Source organism: Papio anubis, chromosome 18, assembly GCF_008728515.1.
Source record: "Papio anubis isolate 15944 chromosome 18, Panubis1.0, whole genome shotgun sequence".
NCBI lineage: Eukaryota > Metazoa > Chordata > Mammalia > Primates > Cercopithecidae > Papio > Papio anubis.
Window position 1 is genome coordinate 64449337 of NC_044993.1, and position 23124 is coordinate 64472460.

General features: G+C 41.5%; 1 long non-coding RNA gene across 1 annotated transcript in view; it reads left to right on the forward strand.

The window, feature by feature from the left end:
* The window catches only part of LOC116271324, a 37778-nt gene extending 15382 nt beyond the window's left edge, over nucleotides 1-22396 (forward strand). Inside the window, exon 2 of the long non-coding RNA XR_004179851.1 lies at nucleotides 21739-22396. This is a non-coding gene — a long non-coding RNA (uncharacterized LOC116271324). The remainder of the gene's footprint in view (nucleotides 1-21738) is intronic.
* The last annotated feature ends 728 nt before the right edge of the window (nucleotides 22397-23124 follow it).

Sequence of the window (23124 nt, forward strand, 5' to 3'; positions counted from 1 at the left end):
AGATGGAGAAGGAAGCTGTGTCAGGATGGGTACATGGGTTTGGAATACAAGGGGGAGCCTGGGGTTTCCCTGTTAAGATGTTGGTTGTGTTTTCTCCTGAGTAGCAAAGAAGCCTGAGTGCAGAGAGGGGAATGGAGGAGCCTGCTGCATGGGTATATAGGGTTTCCTTTTGGAGTGATGACAATGTACTGATCGCTATTGATTTGCTCACTTTAAAATGGTTAAAAAAAAAAAAGAAAAAAGAAGGACGCGTGACAGGACCATCCAGTGGTTCTTACACACTGAATGCACATTTAGATCACCAGGGAGCTTTGAAAATACTGATGCTGGGCCCTACCGCAGAGATTCTGATTCCATGGGTACATTTTAAAGGCTGCTTAGTAGATTCCTACCTGCAGCGAGGTTAAGAATCATTGAATAGGCTGGGCAAGGTGGCTTATGCCTGTAATCCTGGCACTTTGGGAGGCTGAGGCTGGAGGATTGCCTGAGCTCAGGAGTTCAAGAGCAGCTTGGGCAATATATTGAGACTTTGTCTCTACAAAATAAATAAATAAATAAAATAAAAAGTTAAAAGACAAAGAATCATTGGATAATCTCGAAGTTTCTGTGAACTCCATGCTTCTCTGTGTAGTGAGAATCTGTCAATTCATTTCTTCTCTCACAGCATTTTTAATCTTTACTAATTGTGGAGTAAAATCCCGACTTTTTAAAAATTTTTTATTTTTGGCTAAAGATATTCCAGGCATGGGCTTTTAGGAAACATAGTTTTTGAAGTGGGAGTGGTAAGACGAGAGTTTCCAGGAACCTCTGAAATCTCCCCTGCCTCCTGTGATCCAGCCTCTCTCAGCCACAGGAAAAGGCCTTTCCCAGCAGCATGCTTGGTCTCAGCACATTTGGTATTTAAAATTACGCGCATAACATTTAACATGTATAGGTACTGAACTTAAATGGATTCAATTCAATTCAAATGGTTATACTGAGGACGACTGTGTGCTGGGTGTTGTACTAGACACTTTTAAAGAGGGGAGGAATCAATATGAATCAGACCTCGGTCCAGGACCTTACCGTTAAATTGCAGAAGACAGAATGCTATAAAGAAAACAGTCATACTCCTGCCAATTGTTTTTTTTTTTGAGACGGACCTCGCCTGTCAGCCCAGACTGGAGTGCAGTGGCCGATCTCAGCTCACGTGCTCAGCCCGCCTATTCTCGGCCAGCCTCCTGGAGTAGCTGGGGACCACAGGCGCCACTCGGCCTCTCGCTAATTTTTGTATTTTTTAGTAGAGACGTTTCACCATAGCCAGCATGGTCTCGATCTCCTGACCTCGTGATCCGCCCGTCTCGGCCTCCCAAAGTGCTGGGATTACAGGCTTGAGCCACCGCGCCCAGCCTACTCCTGCCAATTGTTAATCTGGACAAAGGACCTACTGTGTGCTATGCCCTTAACATGGGTCATCTAATTCTGATACAGCAATTGTTCTATTTATTTATTTATTTTTTATTTGAGATGGAGTCTCACTCTGTTGCCGAGGCTGTAGTGCAGCGACATGATCTGGGCTCACTGCAGCCTCCGCCTCGCAGGTTCAAGTGATTCTCATGTCTCAGCCTCCCGAGTAGCTGAGATTACAGGCACCCACCACCATGCCTGGCTAATTTTTGTAATTTTAGTAGAGACAGAGTTTGAACGTGTTGGCCAGTCTGGTCTCGAACTCCTGACTTCAAGTGATTTGCCCGCCTTGGCCTCCCAAAGTGCTGGGATTAGATGTGTGAGCCACCGTGCCTGGTGTAATTGTTTTATTTCTATTTTATAGTGGAGGACACTGAGTCACAGCAGGTCAAGTCACCTGCTCAGAGCCTCATGGCTGAGAAGTGGTCGGGCCAGGGCCGTAGCTCCTGACCACCGTGCTTGACTGCTTGTGCTTTGAGAGACGGCTGTGACCTCACTACCAAAGAGTCATGAGCAGAGTTATGCTGATAGAGAGGAGGGGGTGGTTCATTTTACAAGAGGAAGGTCTTTCTCCATACCCCGTCCAACAAGACAGCATAAGCCATGGGGCTATGGTACATAACTTTAAATTATTAATAGTTGAAATAAAATTTTAAAATTTAATTTCTCATCACACCAGCCACATTTCAAACACTTAGTAGCCACGTAGGGCCAGCGGCCCCCCCACACCGGACAGACCAGACATAGAACATTTTCCGTCATTTCAGAAAGCGCTCTTGGAGAGCACAGATCTAGACCTTTTATCCAACCTCCAGTTCTCGGTGGGTTCTTCCTGTCAGTTCTTTATTCAGATGGTAACTGCGGTGTAACTGCGCCTCTTATTTACAGAGGTGTCTGTTTTCACCCGGGGTCTCTTCATAGCTCCCAAGTTTTTCATTTATAGTACTCTTCATTATGTGTATTAGTGTTTTTTTTTTAAATTGCTGATGCAACAAATTACCACAAATGTAACGGCATAAGATGTCTGAAAAGAATCTCACAAGTCACAACTGGGTTAACATCAAGGGGTAGGCAGGGCTCTGTTTCTTTCTGGAGTCTCTGGGGGAGGATCTGTTTCCTCCCTTTTTCAGCTTCCAGAGGCCACCCACATTCCTTGGCTCATGGCCCCTTCCTTGGACTTCACAGCCAGCAATGGGCAGTTGAATACTTCTCTCTGCTCATCACTACGACTTCCTCTCCTGCCTCCCACTTCCACATTTAGGGTCCCTTCTGATTACATTAGTCCCACTTTAATAATCCAGAATAATCTCTGTATTTTAAGGTCAGCTGACTAGCAACCTTAATTCCGTCTTAATTCCCCTTTGCCATATAATGCAGTATATTCACAGGCTCTGGGGATTAAGATGTGGCTGTCTTTGGGAGGACACTGTTCTGCCTCCCATACCATCTAACATTCTAGGAAGAAGCACAGGAAAATAAATAGAACCCATGGATGTGGAGGAGGAGTGGCAGGTGAGAGGCCAGGCTTTGTGATTTGAAAAGCCATGGTGGGTGGTGGTGATAAGAAGAGGGGCTTCCTGGAGCTGACTGCCTGGCTTGGAATCTCCCATTGTGCTCTTGCACAGACATCACTGAGCCTCAGTTTCCTCACCTGTAAATGGAGAATATGCAGGATGCCTCCCTCACAGAGTCATGGGGAGGATTAGAAAAGATAATGCATGTGAAGCTTTGGCAGATAGTAAATCTTCAAATGTCAGTTACCATTTGGAAGCTAAAAATGCCTTCACATTACGGCATATATGCGTTCTAGCTTTGAAAATAGATCCAAATTCCATTTTTGTCAAGAAACATTCTGTTCCCCTTCCCTGTGTGTGTGGTGGCCCCTTGGAGTGGGGTGGTTGTCAGCGCTGTGTGGTAGGAAGCCCTACCTGTTCAGAAGGCGTGACAGAAGGTGGATGACCCAAAGAATCTCCTTCTGTAGTGTGCTAATAGGCGTGGGGTCTTGAAGGCCAGAAGCATGTTATGCTTCTACAAACCTAATAGAAATACTTTTGTCATTCTGAGCACAATGAAATGAGCTAGTACGGATGTATTTCAATAAATTCCTAGAATTCCAAGGTCAGAAGGGAATCTATTTGGATTATTCTAATGATGCTTGTGTACTATCTGTAATAGCCTGCTAAAATAGTTATACATGTTTAAATGACCTAAAGATAGCAATTTCACTATATTCTAAGTAAAACATTTTCGTTGAATAGGCAATAAATGTACATGGTGCAAAATGTAAAAGAATATATAGACCCAGCCATGCAGTTTTACTCCAGCGCCAACTATTGGTCTTGGTTTCTCCCATGTCCTCCAGATGTATCCTGTGATATATCCTATGCACTTACGGCCTATGCGCTTCTGCCTTGCCTATTCTTCTCCCTGCATCCATGCACCAATGGTAGCTCAGTGTATTCACACTCTGTATCTGCCCTGCCATCTCTCCTTCCTTTTGCCAGTTTCAACAGTGTAACTTGGATGCTGTCGAATATTGCTACAAACAGAAGTATTTAATTGCATGGATGTACCATAGTGTATTTTACCAATTTTTTTTTTTTTTTTTGAGATGGAGTCTCACTCTGTCGCCCAGGCTGGAGTGCAATGGCATGACCTTGGCTCACTGCTACCTCCGCCTCCCAGGTTCAGGGGATTCTGCTGTCTTAGCTTCCGGAGTGGCTGGGATTACAGGCATGCACCACCACACCCGGCTAATTTTTGTAATTTTAGTAGTAGAGATGGGGTTTCACCATGTTGGCCAGGCTGATCTCAAACTCCTGACCTCAAGTGATCCACCCACCTTGGCCTCCCAAAGTGCTGGTATTATAGACATGAGCCACCAGGCCTGGCCCCAATTTCTTATTTATAGTTTTCAGGTTGTCCCCCCTGTTTGACTACCACAATGCTGCAAATCAACTTCTGTATCCATAGCATTTCTCACAAGTTCAAGGATGATGTTTTTTTTTTTGCCGTGGAATTGATGGGTCACATAGTATGTGCATTTTTAACTTTAAAAGTTCGTGCCAAATGGCTCTTCAAAGATGTTTATCAATTTATCTTCCCACCAGCAAACATGAGAGTGACTGTTTCCCCACAATCTCAACGCCACAGTTTGTTATCAAACATGTTGATTTTTGCCAATTAGAAGCTAAAAATATGTTGCTATAGTTTTAAGTTGTATTTAACTTATAATTAGTGTAGATGAGCATATTTTGGTATGTTTAGATATTCTTTTTAGATGAAAAAAAACTTGGCCAATTTTTCTATTGAGTTGTTGGTCTTTTTCTTACTGATTTATAGGATTTCTTTATCTTTAGGAAATGACCTTTTTTTCTGGTTGTTTGCAAAAATATTTTCCCCAGCTTTTTAGATCTTTTTAAAACTTCCTTTGTGGTTTTTAAAGGTAGAAATTGCGTATTTTTATTTGTTTAAATATACCCCCATTATATATGGGTTCTGAATTTTAAGTGGTTCTTAATGTTTTCTCTCCATCAATGTTTTAGGAAAAAACGCCTCCCATCCTTTCTTTTAGTATTTTAATGGTTCCTTTATTTTATGTTTAAATCTTTGATCCATCTGGAATTTGTTTTAGTGCAATAATTTATCTCTCTCCAGATGGTTTTCCAGTTGTTACCATTTATGGAGTAATCTGTCTTTTCCCAGTGGTATGAAAACACTGCCATTATATACTAATATCATGTATGCATGTGGGTCTATTTCTGGATTTCCTATTCTGTTGATTTTCCACCCTTTGAGATGCCTCATTTTGTTTCTGAGCTCTAATGCTCTTTGTCCCAAGTCCTCAAAAGTATGAAGAAGGAAGCTCCCGTTTGGTTGACAGGATTCTAGACTTTTCAATGGCTTTTATTTGGGACCAAACTCATGCTTGGGATGGTGACTCATTAGAAAGAAGGGCACGAGGGAGAAAACTTCTCCTGATCATTAAGCCCAATCATCTTCTCTCTCAGAATCCAGAGGCTTCAAATTGCTGCCTTTAAGAGATGGAATGAAAAATGAGTTGAACTCTCTAATGGAGAACGAGTTGATGATAATAATGATAATATTGGTGATTGTAAACTACCATCCTGGTGGTGCTGGGCAGCTTAAAAATGTTATCTTACTGATTCTTACACCAAGTGATTAATTAACATTTTTTATTCCCATATTACATACGAAGGAAGTGGAGATGATACAAAGTAGCGAAAGGATGAAGACTCGTGTGTAACCGAATCCAAACTCAGGACTCCTATTTACTCTGTATTGTAGGATCTTTGGCACAGTATAGCCAATGCAATCACATTTTGTTCATTTATTCTCTCCTTCATTAAACATTTCATAATTCCTTTGTAGCATTTGGTTATTATTAATAGGAACCAGAAAATTACATACCTTCAGACACAGGCAGGTATCATAAATGAATAAAGTTGCCCAGGTGGGATATGGAAGGAAGTGGGGAAGGCTGTGCCAAATGAGAGAGCACTTGAAGGGTCTTCAGTTGACCCTTCCCATTGTTCCTGGTGGAGAAAAGTGAGCCCAGTGTTGCCCAATCTTGAGATTCTTAAGATGCACCCAGACATCTAGATTTTTATATGAAACCTTCCATTTTTGCATGCCGACAAATTATAAAGACAATCAATGCATGTTCTTTAAAGTTTGATACTTAACTCTGCAAATATCTTTGTAGATAATGCGTTCAACAAATGGATATTTATTCAACTGAATATGACTCTGCAATGGAAAGGAAGGAAATTACTGATACCTACACAAAGCATGAATGAATCTCAGAAGCACAGGGCTGAGCAGAAGAAGGCAGACACAAAGAGCACATATGACAGGTGTCCATTTACTCGAAGTTCTAGAGCAAGTAAAATTGACCTATGATGAGGGCAGGAATCAGCTGTGAAGAAGGGAGTGAGGCACCTTCAGGGTGCTAGTAATATTCTCTAGCTTGATAGAGGTTTAAATTATATTGTTACATGCATTTGTCAAAACTCAGTGGATGAATACTTAAAATGTGTATATTTCAACCTGTGTAAATTGCATACAAAAAACCTGCAAACAAATATTGGAGTCTAGTCATTGAAAACCATGCTCAAGTAGTTAGGTGGAAATATACTGACATCTGCAATATACTTTGAAATGAACCAAAAGTAAAGTAGATTGATGGATGGACGGATATGTGATACATCAAGTTCAGTAAAATGTTAATGATTCAATGTTGCTGTGTGTTGAAAAGTTTTATAATAAAATAATGGGAAAAATGAGGAAAAACCCAATTAAAAAACTATCTGCTCAACACACACCCCCTCCCCCCCCCCACACACATACAGACACACACACCCCCCCACACCTGTGGAACTAGGTCTGGTTTTTTCTGGGCACCAATTTTCAGTAGTCTTTAACTTTTGCATTATATCATCATACTTCCCTGCCACTCTATTACATGGTGTAACCTCAGCAAGTCGATTATAATGGGATTGTTCCTGCAGCTCCAAGCTCTTTGTTCTTCCATCCACTTTGCACGGGGCTTGATAGATCTGGCATGGTTTAGTGAGTGAAGGTATGAGAAAATCCATCATCTGATGACATCATTAATATTTCTCCAACATGACCTGTCTGAGATAAAAGCACAGCCTGGCCTCCTCATTAATCAAGGGGAAAGACAAAAACCATTTTGGTGACACAGCTCCTTAGCCCCTTATAGTAGTCCATCTTGCTGCATCGACACTCTCTTTCCATGCAGCATTTAAATTCAGAGAGGACAAAGATTATCCCAGAGCAGTCTCTTCATTAGAGAACAGGGTTTATGAAGAGTGTTTGCAGCCGTCAACACTGTTCCCTGTGTCGGTTGAGCACACACAACTTTCACTCATTAGTAGCTTTTCAGAGCAAGTGGCCATGTCTGAGCTGAATACCCACTGGGTGCCCTTGGCTGGGCTTAGAATAATGAAGAATATGACCAAGCAGTGTCAGAGTCTTGGTGGTACTGCCAGAACTGCAGGGAGAAAGGAACAGGGGGAGTGGTTTCTCCTCTAAATACACGCTCTAAAAGTGGCACCTTTTCAATAATTTTAAAAGGCAATTTATTATCATAGTAGTTAAGACTATGATGAATACAAATTAAAGAAAGCAAAGGTCAGTCTTGTAAATATGATTGATGCATCAGAGGTCAAACCTGGAGACATTTACAGATTGCTATCAAAACCTAGCACCTTTTTAAATGGGCTTTTCCCTATGTTAGCTGAATTATTACTGTAATACTCACTCCATCTTCTTGGAAAATAATCATGCTTTCGTTCCCTGCATGATGCCATGCTTTTGACTTGCTTTGGCCAATGAAATGCAAGCAGAAGTGACAGGAGTCTCTTCCAAGCAGCAGATTTAAAAGCCATGTCCTCTTTTCCCTCTGCCAAAGCAATGTCCCAGATTGTGGCTGCTCCCACAGCCTGTGTCCCAGGTAGAAGAGATATGGATCATAGCCACAGCTGACCCTGATGGACGTGCAGTAGGAGCAAGAAAGAATGACTTGTTATTATATCACTGAGCTTTTGGGGTCATTTGTTACTGCTGCATAACCTGGCTTTCCCTAACTGATACACTCGCTAGCCAGCAAAGCAGTTCTCCTGTCCAAGTCTCCCAGAGACAATCCTTTTGACATGATGACTTCCCCATACCACTTTGACCAGTTTTGAAATGAGAATTACACAGTGTAAACTATCCTGGATAAAGATAAAGCAATTTAGGTGTAATGAGGTGTGGGGAGGGTGGTTGTCAAAAGAAGCAGCTATGTGGACTAGTGGTGATGGGGGTGGCTATTAGGGACAAGGGACCACAGGGCAGTGTGGAGCAGTGATCTAGAATTTGACAGACTGAGCTTGAGTCCTAGACCTACTCTTCACTAGCTGTGTGGCTTTGAACAAAACCCTTGGCCTCTCTAACATTCCCTTTGTAGGTAGTAGATGGGGTTGTTATGAACTAAGTTATATGGAAGGATGAGGTCAACTGTAAGACCTACTATTGGGGAGGTGGTTGTTAATTTCTTTCTCTTCTTTCTCTTTCTCCTCCTCTTCCTCTTTCTCCTTTTTCTCCTCCTCTTTTTCCTCCTCCTTTTCCTCATTGGCTTGAATAATAGTAGTGAGGAAGGTGGGAGATTGGAGGTATAGCATGACAGGGTGCATCTAGAGACTCAGAGGGATCCAGCCTCTTCCAAGGAGGGGCCATGTGTTTGAAGTTTCTGGGGGACATATTTAGATGACAACTCTGACACTTGTTAGCTCTTTTAACCTTTCCTGAGGGCATGGGCCAAAGGGAAGTTTGATGAAGACATAGATCTTGCCTCAAAAAAATTGTTTTAAAGTCACAGTATTTTGGGAGGCCAAGGTAGGTGAATCACTTGAACCCAGGAGTTTGAGACCAGTCTGGGCAACATGGCAAAACCCCATCTCTACAAAAACTACAAAAAATTAGCTGGGTCTGGTGGTGTGTGCATGTAGTCCCAGCTACCTGGGTAGCTGAGGTGGGAGGATTGCTTGAGCAGAGGAAGCTGAGGCTGCAGTGAGTCGTGATCATGCCCCTGCACTCCAGTCTGGGTAAAAGAGTGAGACCCTGCCAAAAAAAAAAAAAAAAAAAAAAAAAATTACAAAGGGAATACATTATTTTGTTGGCAAAAGAAAAACAATATGTGGTAGAATGATACGTATACTTCCTTAATAGTGCATTAAATAGATCCCACAGCAGGTCTAATAACTATCAATATTTCAACATTGTGCTAAGCATGAATAGTATTTTGTGATGTCTACAATAATTGTGCTGTGATGGCAAAGTATCTGTGGTTTCTCTTGGTGACAAAATCATAATAAGGTAAGTACCACTGTGCTTGATTGCCTACATTCAGTTGAAGGAAATGAAAACTTTCAGCTAGACGTTATTGAAAAGTCTCCCTTTAATGTTTTCCCATTGAAGTTCATGGACTCCCTAAATTCTATCCAGGACCCTTTGAGGGTTTGTGGACACTGGGTTAAAAACCCCTGCACTGACTTAATTTTCTTGAGGAAGTCACACTTCTCTGAGCCTCAGTGTCCTCATTTGGAAAATGGGTGTATAGACTTTGATGTTTTTTCTAAGCATGGGACTCAGTCACTCTACAGTGAGCAGCCCTTATAGGGCCTTGATTCATTGGATAATAAGGTTTGAAGAACACTGAGCACCTCTTTCCGACCCCTTCTCACTCCAAATCCCATGAAATAACAAGAGAGGGAGGGGAGACAGAGGATATGAGAGTGAATGTGTAGAGCAACAGACTGAAAAACAAGAACAAGTAGCAGAATAGCATCAACAAACCAGGGTTCTTGAGGAATCCCTAACAGATCAAAACCAGATCATGCATTTGGAGAAAGAGCCATTGCAAACCACAGCCTAAAACATATTTAAAAGAATATCTAATTTTAAGGAGCTCTTTGTGCCAAGCACGATGTTAAGCTTTGTACTTGCATTATCTACTATAATTCTCACAATATCCCTCTGACGTAGTTTTTGCTAGTACTTCCATTTTATAGAGAGACTAACGCTCAGTGGGTTGAGGTATTTTGCCCAAGATCACACAACCAGAGAGCGATAGAGCCAAGATATTGGGCTGCCTGGCTTCAAAGCCCATGGTTTTGTCCACTGCACTCTCCCAGGTTAGTTAATTGCTGCATTTAATTCTTATGCAAGAAGAAGCCTTTCTTTTTATTCTTTTTTTTTTTTTTTTTTTTTTTTTTTTTTTTTTAAATCTTGCTAGAATCTGTAGGCTTAAGAAACTAGGACAAAAACTGTTCTGGCACCACTTCTAGGTTTGAGAAGAACTTAAGCTGCACCACGCCATTTTGGGGCCAATGAAGTCTTCATCACCCCCGGCTCTGGGTTAGGAATGCAGGCGGGAGCTGTCTGGCTCTGGGGGCTGTCGGGAAAACCCACGCTAATCTGTTCGGGAATATCTGCGCTGGAACACAATTACCTCACCGTTTCTCTTCAGTTCTTTTCTGAACACCATTTGCCCTAAAAATACTCTTTGACATTATGCACAAACATTGAAGAGACATTTATTTGGCCCTGACCTTTGTACGGTTCCAGCTAAAAGAGATTCAGTGACACACAAATGGGGGACTGAATTATTCATAGGTTCCAGGGGAAATCAACGTTGCTTTTATCCCTATTGAAAGTGCATCGGAAGGCCAAAAAGTGCCAAATTAACTTCGGCTCCTTACTGAGGGACTCCAGCTAGACTTGAGGGTGCTTATTAAAGTTATGGGCACTCTCCATGGCTGCATCTTTGGAAATCTGCATAACCCTGGACTGTTGTTCCTTTCAAGTACTTTGAAGACAAAGGTCTATACCCTTTTTGTAAGAAGCTACCATGATGAGCAAGGTGTAAGGAGTATCTCGAGGCTTAAATCACCCATGAGGTTCACTTACGAATTTATTTATCACATCAACCGAATACAAATTGGACATTGCTTGATGCTGGGCACTGAAGAGAAAGGGATAAATTCATTAATGCATTTATCCAAAGATTCAACACATACTTATTTAGGGTCTTTCTTGGCAGCTTGTTTCAGGCATTGGATACATGTAACAATTCTGACAAGGTCCTGTTTTCATGAGTAAGATACTCTTCCTATCCTCAAGGAACTCAGCATAATGAGTGCCTAGTAAGAATAAAAGTAGATTGCAAAAATTTTCTCCCATTGTGTAGGTTACCTGTTCACTCTGATGGTAGTTTCTTTTGCTGTGCAGAAGCTCTTTAGTTTAATTAGATCCCATTTGTCAATTTTGGCTTTTGTTGCCGTTGCTTTTGGTGTTTTAGACATGAAGTCCTTGCCCATGCCTATGTCCTGAATGGTATTACCTAGGTTTTCTTCTAGGGTTTTTATGGTATTAGGTCTAACATTTAAGTTTCTAATCCATCTTGAATTAATTTTCTTATACGGATTAAGGAAAGGATCCAGTTTCAGCTTTCTACTTATGGCTAGCCAATTTTCCCAGCACCATTTATTAAATAGGGAATCCTTTCCCCATTTCTTGTTTCTCTCAGGTTTGTCAAAGATCAGATGGCTGTAGATGTGTGGTATTATTTCTGAGGACTCTGTTCTGTTCCATTGGTCGATATCTCTGTTTTGGTACCAGTACCATGCTGTTTTGGTTACTGTAGCCTTGTAGTATAGTTTGAAGTCAGGTAGCGTGATGCCTCCAGCTTTGCTCTTTTGACTTAGGATTGTCTTGGCAATGGGGGCTCTTTTTTGGTTCCATATGAACTTTAAAGCAGTTTTTTCCAATTCTGTGAAGAAACTCATTGGTAGCTTGATAGGGATGGCATTGAATCTATAAATCACCTTGGGCAGTATGGCCATTTTCACGATATTGATTCAAACCATCATTCCCAGCAAACTATCGCAAGAACAGAAAACCAAACACCACATGTTCTCATTCATAGGTGGGAACTGAACAATGAGATCACTTGGACTCGGGAAGGGGAACATCATACACCGGGGCCTATCATCGGGAGGGGGGAGCGGGGAGTGGGGAGGGATTGCATTGGGAGTTATACCTGATGTAAATGACGAGTTGATGGGTGCAGCATGCCAACATGGCACAAGTATACATATGTAACAAACCTGCATGTTATGCACATGTACCCTAGAACTTAAAGTATATAAAAAAAAAAAAAAGAATAAAAGTAATAGTCCAGGTGCAGTGGCTCACGTCTATAATCCCAGCACTTTGGGAGGCTGAGGCGGGCGGATCACCTGAGGTCAGGGGTTCGAGACCAGCCTGGCCAACATGGTGAAACCCCGTCTCTACTAAAAATACAAAAAATTAGCCAGGTGTGGTGGTGGGCACCTATAATCCCAGCTACTTGGGAGGCTGAGGCAGGAGAATCGCTTGAACCCGGGAGGTAGAGGTTGCAGTGAGCCAAGATCGTGCCACTGTACTCCAGCGTGGGCGACAAGAGTGAGACTCCATCTCAAAAAAAAAAAAAAAAAAGAAAAATCCACATTTATTGAATGCTTACTATTTGCCAGGCACTGCCCTAAATGCTTTTCATGTATTAACTCAATGAATCCACCTAAGTACTCAATGAGATAAGAACTGCTAGTATCATTCCCATTTCATGGTTAAAGACAATGAAACACACAGTGTTGAAATAACCTGCTCAAAGAGTCAAATTTCAAAAGTTTTAAGGCTGGAATTCAGACCCAGGCAGTCAATCTGCATGTAATCTGTGCCGTCGTAGAGGTGTCTATGGGAGCTGTAGGGCTCAGAGGCATAGGGGTGTCTGTCTGTAAATGAAGGAGAGGTGTCTGAACTGAGTCTTCAAAGATGAGTAGAAGTTTCCAGGTGCCCAAAGTGGGACAGAAAGAACAGGTCATTTAACCTCTCTGAACTTCATTTCCTCACCTTAGGACGTAATGTTTTTAAGAAGAATGAATGAGAAATCATAAGTATAATGCCTTCTTTGAGGTGCCCAAGGGCAGAGGCTGAGCCGTACAGCTCTTTCTCTCCCTCTCTGTTCCTTCTTTCTGCATTTAGAGCCCCTAGTCTGCTGCCCCAGAGAATCTCCAACCTTAACCCGAGGTGCCCATCCCCTCAGCTTTCAGGGCTGCCAGGCATCTGATGAAGATATACTTTTCTGCATGAGCTGTAATGTGAAAACCTGCAATGGGAAAACAGAAGGCACTCTGCCGACTTTTCAATTGTTTATTTCTCTTGTATGTGCAGGATGGGGCAGAATTTACTCCAGAATCAAGTTCTTGAGGCCTCTATTTGGGGGTTGGGAGGCCATACACATGGCTGGACCTGCACATCACCAGCCAGGTTTATCAACCTGGGCTAATTCTCCGTGATTCCAAGTTTAGGTTTTATTCTGTTTGACTCTCTGGTGAATAAAAATTAGAAGGTTGGGAGTTTCCTTCTGGGGAAGTGTACTGCCTTTCTAACCATTTTAATATATAAGCAAGATCTTTGTTGGGAGAGAAGGGAGCCAGCTGTGAGCTTCAGAGGGGCCCAGGGAGGTTGCACAGGAGGGAGGCCATATTTGCATTGACCTTCAGGACCAGTTTATAGCAGACGGCAAGTACTCACCCTGGGTTCCATTTCATAGGAAAGCATTCTTCCCCTACGAATGGAGCAGAATGTATGTTTTTCTCCCAAAGGAGGAAGAGAATCCATGTTGTTCGTGTGAGTGTGGGGTACCTACTGAGATAAAATCCCAAGCCATCTTTACTGGGACCCAGAGATAAGTTCCAGATCTCCATGGTTGTAGACAGAAGGGATTTATCCTGGTTTTTGAGGTTGAGAGTATAAACATTATGCTTGTTTTGTACCCTTTCTTTCAGCTAAAGTGCTGGAAGTGGAATCTGTGGGAGAAGGTGCTTTCTAAGGGAAGGGAGGGCATTGTGGAGGGGAAGGAGGTTATTTTAGTGCCTCTGGTTCCACTGGACCCAGGGCATCAGAAACGCTACACCCAGGATAAGGGATAATGACAATAGCAGGATTCTGGAGCTAGTGTTGCTGCCGATGTCTTGTATGGTTGTTCCTTTTCATCTGATTTTCCTTAAGCATTGGCAGTGAAACCCCTACTGCCTTTCAAAACAGCTAGGACACTGTAGCAAGCACTTGAGTAGAATTCCATTGGAAAGGAGAATGGCCAGGGAATAGAGTGTGTGTGTATTGGGGTGATGACAGTTCTAAAACTGTCACACCAGGGCCTGCCACAGTTTCTGGTACACAGGAGGTATTCGAAAATATTTTTTGGAAGTGCGAATTCAAACAGAGCAATGGGTTTCTGGTACACAGGAGATATTCGAAAATATTTTTTTGAAGTGTGAATTCAAACAGAGCAATGGGAGTATAATAACATTAGCGATTGGTACCTATTGAATTATCAGCATGTGCCAGGAATGGTGAAAATGCTTTATCATTAACAACCCTGTGAAGTATTATCAATCCCATTTTACAGATGTTAAAACAGAGTCCCAGAGGTTTTACAGAACATGCCTAATGCCACAGAGCTCATAAATGGGCTGGGTTTCCAACCTTGGCTGGTCTGATTCCGGAGTTGGGCTCTTCACTGCTGGGCTACAACATAGAAAAGGTAGAGCAGAAACACAGTATATGAAACACGCAGCTGACAATACTTAAGGGAAAGTGAAAAGGAGTAAAGAAAAAGCAACTTCATTCAAATAGTAATGGACATTTGGATTTTTTGGTAGAAAAAATTTTGAACTCCATCCTGTTGTGTATAAAATAATTGCAGATGGATTCAAAAGTGACATGCAAAATATAAACCTATATAAAAGCTCTTATATATGAATAGAAAGGTGGGAAGGAATTACAGAAAAAGTGGTTAAAAATTGAGTGAATTTATTTTTTTCTTACTTTATTGTATTATTGTTTTTCTCCAATAAGCATGCAATATTTAAAAAACTTGGAAATACACAATAAATCAATCTGCTTTCCATTCTTTTTTTCCTTAAGGAAAAAAAAGATGTAAATAATGGAAAGTGGATACAAGAAAAAAATGGAAAGAAGGGGGATTGATTTATTGTGTATTTATTTATTCCAATTGTGTATTTATTTACTGTGTATTTATTTCAATTTATTGTGTTTATTATATATTCCAATTTGTTGTATATTTATTTATTCCAATAATTTAATTCCATCTCTGTCTTTGATTCCAATCCCCATCTCTTTCTGCTCTCCTCCTTCCTCTTTGCCCTCCTTTTTCCTGTCTCATTTAAGCTCAGGTCCACTGGCCCACCCAGTCTACCACTCTGTCTGCTTCCTCTAGAAAGACTGGACTGCTCTAGTGCCACAGCTCTCAAGTGTTTCCAACGTTGCAGAGCCTCTCAGCTTTGGCTTCTGAAAATTGCAGCGAAATTTCTCTTCTTAACACAGCCACATGATGTTTTGTACGTTTTTAGATCCCTCTTGTAGACTTCTCAGAGACTCTTAAAACGTAGAAAGCCCCACTTTGCATTCTTGAGCGATGGCCCTCTTTAATTTTTATCAGATAGTTTCACCATTAATATTTACATCTCTGCTAAAAAAAAAAAAAAAAAGCTGCAATTCTCCCAAAACACATGCTTGGCCTAGATTCACCCAAGCAGGGACAATTCTATCTAGAAGTTGCTGTCATAGAGTTGGACCCAAATGGGAACAATGGAAAAGCAGAGGGAAACTGTATATAGCTGGGTGGATGTGGGGCAGAGGCAAGTGAAATTTCTGTAGCAACACGGGGGAATATCGATGTATTCTACATACGCTCTTGATTGCATATTCAACAAGAAATCATTAAACACCTTCAATGGGCCAAGCACAGGTGAATGTAACAGTGAACAAAATCCGGCACCTGCTCCAGCAGAGCTCAAGGTCTGGTAGAGAGCCTGTTAAGTCCACAGCCTATCATGATGCACCATGAGAAGAGCAATACTAGGGGAAGTACAGCACTTGGAAGTTGAGGGGAGGACCATGTTCAGGGAAGATGTGCGGAGGAAGTGGTGCTAAACTAGGGCATGGGCAGAAAGAATTAGCTCATGCAAGTAACATTCTGAGTTCAAGAAACTGGAAGAAGTTTGATGAGAACAGAAGAGTAAGTCAGGAATTGAATTAACCCAGTAAAGGAGTGTAGGTCTGAAGCCACTTCTATGTGGCATTTGCATGCATCTTGGAGGAAACATATTTTCCTGAGTCCGTTGCAGCTGGAGTAACAGAGACTGTTTCAAATGAGAGTGGAACTAGGATGAAGTCACGATGTGCAGCAATGTTTGATAACGTTCGTTTTCCCTGTTACTTCCCTTCCCCTTGTTCTCTGGGATTGTATATGCTGTTAGATGCCTCTCTGCCTCTTTAATGGTAGATTTCTAAATATTTTGTCCCCTAGGTAGGAAATATGGTTAGGACCACAAACTCTTCATTTGTATCACACCCCATAGCTTCGCCTATTCTTGTGATTCAGATCCTTTGCAAGTTGGTGTCTCCAATCTACAACAGCTTTAGCTTCCCATCAATATTAATTCATCTTCTTCTTCTTGTCCTGTCTGTTGATGAGTATTCATTTTCTTTTTCCTGTCCTGTTGCCATTCCACCTTCCACAAAGGGGACCAGAGGTCTCCTGTGGGCTTGCTTGCAGAATCAAAAGAGAACTGAGAAGCTATTGGGTTCCCTTTCATTCTTGGGGAGCCTCTGTACAAGAATTCTCTTGGCAGACCGAGTCCTGGACTACAGAAGAGGCGTGGGTGCCAAATATTACTGTGTTTGACTTGACTAAGCTTCTATTGAGTTTCTTACTGATATTTTCAGGCACATATATTACTGATTTTAAGCAAGCAAGTTTTATGAAAGTTTGAGCATAAGGAATTGATAGAGTAGGCGCTAGAACTCTTTTTATGCACATTGAATAATTTTTGGGGACTGGAGTACATTTAAAAAATTTTAAAAATGTTTATGGGTTCATAGTACGTATAGGTATGTTTGGGATACATGAGATATTTTGATATAAGCATCCAATGCATGAAAATCACATCAGGGTAGATGAAGTATCCATTACCTCAAGCATTTGTCATTTCTTTGTGTTACAAACATTCCAATTATACTCTTTTAGCTATTTTAAAATGTACAATAAATTATTGTCTGTAGACATCCTGTTGTGCTATCAAATACTAGATTTCATTCATTCTATCTAACTATATTTCTGTACCCATTAACCATCCCTACTCCCCCATGACCCTTCCCATCCTCTGGTAACCATCACTCTTCTCTCTCTCTCTCCATGAGTTCAATTGTTCTTAATTTTTAGCTCCCACCAATGAGTGAGAATATGCAAAGTTTGTCTTTCTGTACCTGGCATATTTCAGTTAATATAATGTCCCTCAGTTCCATCTACGTTGTTGCAAATGACAAGATCTCATTCTTTTTTTAATGGCTGAATAGTACTCCATTGTGTATACGTACCACATTTTCTTTATCCGTTCATCTTCTGATAGACACTTAGGTTTCTCTGAAATCTTGGCTATTGTGAACAATGCTGCAATAAACATGGGAGTGCAGATATCTCTTCAATATACTGATTTCTTTTCTTTTGGGTATATATATATTTCTTTTGCTCTATTTTGGCTTCCATTGACTTGAATATCTGTTTCTATTCCTTTATTTTCAGTCTATATGTGTCTTTATAGGTGAACTATATTTCTTGTGGGCGACAGTTCATTGGGGCCTTTTTTCAATCCATTCAGCCACTCTATGCATTTTGATTGGAGAATTAAGTTTATTTACATTCAATGTTATTATTGACTTACTCCTGCCATTTTTTTATTTGTTTTCTGTTTGTTTTGTGGTCTTTCCTTCTTTTTTTTTACTGTCCTGTCTTCTTTTTTGTGAAGATAATTTTCTCTGGTGATTTGTTTTAATTTCTTGCTTTTTATTTTTTGTGTATCTGTTGTAGGTTTTTTGATTTGAGGTCACCATGAGGCTTGTAAATGACATCATGTTATCTATTATTTTAAACTGATGACAACACTGATTACAAAAAAAAGACAAATTAATAAGCGAAGAGAAAACAAAAACTCTACACTTCAATTTTATTCCCTCCACTTTTGGTTGTTGCTATTTATATCTTATTCTACTGTCTATGTCTCAAAGTTGTTGTGGTTATTATTTTTGATGGGTTCATCTTTTAGTCTTTCGACTCAAGAAGTAGTTAACACATCACAATTGAAGTGTTATAATATTATGTGTTTTTGTACTTACTATTAGCAGTAAGTTTTGTGCCTTCAGATGATTTCGTATTGTTCATTAATGTCCTTTTCTTTCATATTGAAGAACTCCCTTTAACATTTTGTCTAGGACAGGTCTGGTGTTGATGAAATCCCTCAGCTTTTTTTTTGTGTCTGGGAAAGACTTTATTTCTCTTTCATGTTTGAAGGATGTTTTTGCTGAGTGTAGTGTTCTACAATAGAAGTTGTTTTTCCCTCTAGCACTTTAAATACTTCATGCCACTCTCTCCTGGCCTGTAAGGTTCACACTGAAAAGTCTGCTGCCAGATGTATTGGAGCTCCACTGTATGTTGTTTGTTTCTTTGCTCTTGCTGCGTTTAGGATCCTTTTTAAAATTCTTGACCTTTGGGAATTTGATTATTAAATGCCTTAAGGTGGTCTTCTTTGGGTTAAATCTACTTGGTGTTCTGTAACTCTCTTGTACTTGAATAGTGATAACTTTCTCTAGGTTTGAAAAGTTCTCTGTTATTATACCTTTGAATAAATTTTCTGCCTTGATCTCCCTCTCTCTCTCTCCTCTTTGAGGCCAATAACCCTTAGATTTCCCCTTTTGAGGCTATTTTCTAGATCTTGTAGACATACTTTATTCTTTTTCTTTTGTTTCCTCTGACTATTTTCAAATAGCCTGTCTTCAAGTTTACCAATTCTTTCTTTCTTCTGCTTGAAAATTCTGTTTTTGAGTTTCTGAGGTATTCTTCAGTATGCCAACTGCATTTTCCAGCTCTATAATTTCTGCTTGATTTAAAAAAAACTTCAATCTGTTTGTCAAAATTATCTGATGGGATTCTGAATTCCTTCTCTGTGTTATCATTAATTTCATTGAACTTCCTTAAAACACCTATTTTGAATTTTCTGTCTGAAAGGTCACATATCTCTGTCATGCTGGGATTGGTCACTTGTGCCTTATTTAGTTCATTTGGTGAGGTCATGTTTTCCTGGACAGTGTTAATGCTTATGGATATTCGTTGATGTCCTGGCATTGAAGAGTCTGGTGTTTATTTCAGTTTTTGCAGTCTGGGCTTGTTTGTATCCGTCTTTCTTGGGAAGGCTTTAAAGTACACAAAGGGAATTGAGTATTGTGATCTACATCTTTTGTCACTGCAGTTGTATCTGCATTAGAGGGCACCCTAAGCCCAGTAACACCGTGACTCTTGTAGACTTGTAGGAGTACTGCCTTGGTTATCTTGGGTAAGATCTGAAAGAAGTCCTTGGATTACCAGGAAGAGACTCCTCTTCTTTTCCTTTACTTTCCCCCCAAAACAAACAGGGTCTCTCTCCACTGAGCTGTCTGGAGCTGGGAGAGGGGTGACACAAGCACTCCTGCGACCACCACCACTGGGGCTGTGCTGGGTCATACCTGAAGACAACATAGCACTGGGTCTCACCCAAAGTCTGTGGTGACTACTGCCTGGCTACTGCTGATGTTCACTCAAGGCCCAAGGGCTTTTCAGTCAGCAGGTGGTGAGTCCAGCCAGGCCTGTGTCCTTTCTTTCTGGGAGGTGAGCTCCTCTGCTGGCCCACAGCAGGTCCAGGAATGCTGTCCAGGAGCCAGGGCTTGGAGTTAGGAACCTGAGGAATCTACCTGGTGCTCTATTCCACTATGGCTGAGCTGGCACCCAAGCCATAAGATAAACCCCTTTCCACTCTTCCCTCTTCTTTCCTTAAGCAGGACTCCCCTTGGCCACCACTGCCCCAGGCCTGTGGTGAGTACTGCCTGGCTACCACCATTGTTCAATCAAGGCCCAAGGGTCCTTCAGTCAGCTTGTGGTGAATGCTGTCAGGCCTAGGTCTGTCCTTTCAGGACAGTGGGCTCCTCCCTGGCCTAGGGGCAGGTCCAGAAATGCCATCAAAGACAAGGCCTGGAACTGGGGACTCCAAAAACTTGCTTGGTGTTCTACCACACTGTGATCACGCTGGTGCCCAAGTTGCAAGACCAAGTCCCCTTTATTCTGTCCTCTCCTTTGCTCAAGCAGAAGGAGTCCCTACCCACGGCCACCACAGCTGGGAATGCGCTGAGTCACACCTGAAGCCAGCATGGCCCTGGATTGCACCCAAGTCCCGTGGCAAGTACCTGGCTTGCCTGGCTACCGTTGCTGATTATTCGGGGGCCATGGACCCATTAGTCAGCAGGTGATGAATCCTGTTAGGATTGGGTCCTTCCCTTCAAGGCAGCAGGTTCCCTTCTGGCCCAGGGTGTGTCTAGAAATGTTGTCTAGCAGCTAGAGCCTAAAACAGGGGCCTCAGGACTCTGCTCAGTGCCGTATCCTACTGTGGCTGAGATGGTATTCAAGTTGTAAGAGGAGGTCCTCTTTGTCTCCCAGCTGGTATCTCACTAGGTCACATGCGGCTCCGAGCCCAGCATAGCACCAGGACTTGCCCAGGAATTGCAGTCCTTGTGGCTTGGACTTCATTTCAAGTCTAAGTAGGAACCCAGAGCCCTTTAGCCCACAGTAGTGGGGCTAGCTGGAACTGAAGTCCTGGCTGCTGTGATGGACAATGTGTCTCTGGTTAGGGTTGGTCTCAATCCTTCCTCTGGAGGCACTGGCTGAGTTCTGCCCTGTGTTGCTCTTTATGGTGACAGGACAGCACTGAGTTCCAATGCACAGCCCCACAACCACTGCACTCTGTCTCCCCCAAACACACAATCTTCACACCACAGTGCAGCTGCTGGGCGATGGGAGAGGAGTGCTGTAAGCGATTTGAGAATGTCTTTTCTACCCTCTTCAGTGCCTCTTTCCTTATTATGATGTCAAAACCAGGTATTGTGATAGCGCCCGTGTTTTTGGTTTTTATGAAGATGCTTTCTTGTGTGGATAATTGTTCAAGTTGGTGTTTCAGTGGGAGGTTGGAGGGTGGGGAATGGCCACTGGGGGCTTCTATTTGTCCATATTGCTCCCTGGAGCACATTTTTACATGATGGTCATTACTGGAAAAAATGTAATATGGCAGCCCACCTCCAGTAGTACTATTTTTATATAAGTGAAAAAATAGAGCTGAACTTCAAAATTTGAAAATGGAGTGCCAGGAGATTATGTAGTCTCGAAGATAATTCTGTTGCTTGAAGAAGATAATTCTTGCCTGGCAAGAGAGAAAAAGGGAGCTTAGAATTCATGCAAAATGCTGCAAAGCTCTGGACACTTTTAAAAAGTCACCCATTTTATTAGCATCAACAAAAAGTCTTGAACCTGGCCACCCACGGCACTTTAAAAAAAATGTTGAGTTGGGTATATTTTTTTCTCCAGGACAAATATATTCATAATTTTATAAGAAAGTCAATGAAGAAGTTAGATTTTCTTTTCAGATCACTTTCCTGAAATATATCTACTTGCAAAGGCAACAAGATGCCTATTTTGGAGATGAATAAAAATCAGTTACTCCAAATTCAAAATGACTGAAATTGTCTAAAGTAGTGTCTTTTTCTTGTCATTTCTTCTCCAAGCTGTTCTGGAGACCCCGTGTTGGTGGCAGGGCAGACTTCAAGGACACATCCCATTGTGAACATCAAGGAAACATCTGGTTGTGTTTGGAGTTCAACTACTAAAAATTCCTCCATATGTCAAGGACAGTCACCTGCTCTGGAAACTCATCAGACTTCTCTTCAATAACACACCAACTTGAAGTGTGCATTTGACAACTCCTGAAATTCTACTACTGGTGCAAGAAATAAGAACCAGACGGAAACTGAGACCTTCATCTCTGGCATTTCTCGGTAGATAGGATACAGTTCTGAAAATCAGATATTTGGTCTTGGGTGTTGCTCTATGTTGCTCATAGCTCCCTTTTTAGAGTTCAAGTACAATTTGATGATGTTATTGTGAGCTAAAGAGCCTCACTGGGTTTTTGTCATCATCTTCAGCTACAATTCCACTGTCCAGTGGCTGCTAACTATTGGGGTACTATACATAGCAACTTAAACACACCATCACATTTAAATCCACCTTACCCCAAAGGATTAGGTGCTGGTGTTACTTTCACAATACAGATGAGAGAACTGAGGCACTAACAGATTAAAACAAATCCTCCATTTGCACTGTGAATTACTGCTGCAGTTGGAATTAGCACTAATTTGTTTGACTTTAGAGTGTGCGCTGTTTTTTTTTTTTTTTTTTTTTTTTTTGAGACGGAGTCTCGCTCTGTGGCCCAGGCTGGAGTGCAGTGGCCGGATCTCAGCTCACTGCAAGCTCCGCCTCCCGGGTTTACGCCATTCTCCTGCCTCAGCCTCCCGAGTAGCTGGGACTACAGGCGTCCACCACCTCGCCCGGCTAGTTTTTTGTATTTTTAGTAGAGACGGGGTTTCACCCTATTAGCCAGGATGGTCTCGATCTCCTGACCTCGTGATCCGCCCGCCTCGGCCTCCCAAAGTGCTGGGATTACAGGCTTGAGCCACCGTGCCCGGCCCAGTGTGCGCTGTTTTTTAAAAACAAGAATAGTAACTTTATCATTTTTGTAAAAGTGATACATGTATACTACACAAAATTCAAGCCATCGGAGGAGGACACAGAATAATGGAAAATAATCCACCTTATTTCATGCTCTCCAGAAAGCCATAATTAATATTTAGTGACTATCATTCAGGACATCTTTCTATACACACATGCAGACATAAGAATAGAGAGGTCAGAACAAAAATAGATGGGAATTATTTTACAAATTGCATGCATACTCTTCATCTTATTATTAATAAAATAATTAATTAATTTTGTCTGGAGAAAATTAAATGGAAATGAAATTTGAAGAAACTGTTAAAGTTTAGATAACGACTTCTTTACCATAACTGCTTCTCATTCTAAAGTTATTCCTTTAAAATTGAGGGAAAAATTAGGAA